Genomic DNA, 214 nt, shown 5'->3' with positions numbered 1-214 from the left:
AACTTCCTAAAATTCCTCTTTGTTACAATGTGGTCAAGATAGGCGCTTCCTCAATTTAACTCACACTCAAATGTTGGTGTGCAGTGCCAATAAAAAGTTCCCTTCATAAAATTTTATTCGATTAGAATTTTATAATATTTATATTCGTGCTTATGCGGCACATGCTCAAGTCACATCTGCCCCTTTAATTCCATAGCATTAAACAAGGATGCTG

This window comes from Echinococcus granulosus (assembly GCF_000524195.1).
Source record: "Echinococcus granulosus chromosome Unknown EG_S00002, whole genome shotgun sequence".
NCBI classification, from domain to species: domain Eukaryota; kingdom Metazoa; phylum Platyhelminthes; class Cestoda; order Cyclophyllidea; family Taeniidae; genus Echinococcus; species Echinococcus granulosus.
The sequence above is the reverse complement of the archived record's forward strand: the minus strand, read 5'-3'. Positions refer to the sequence as shown.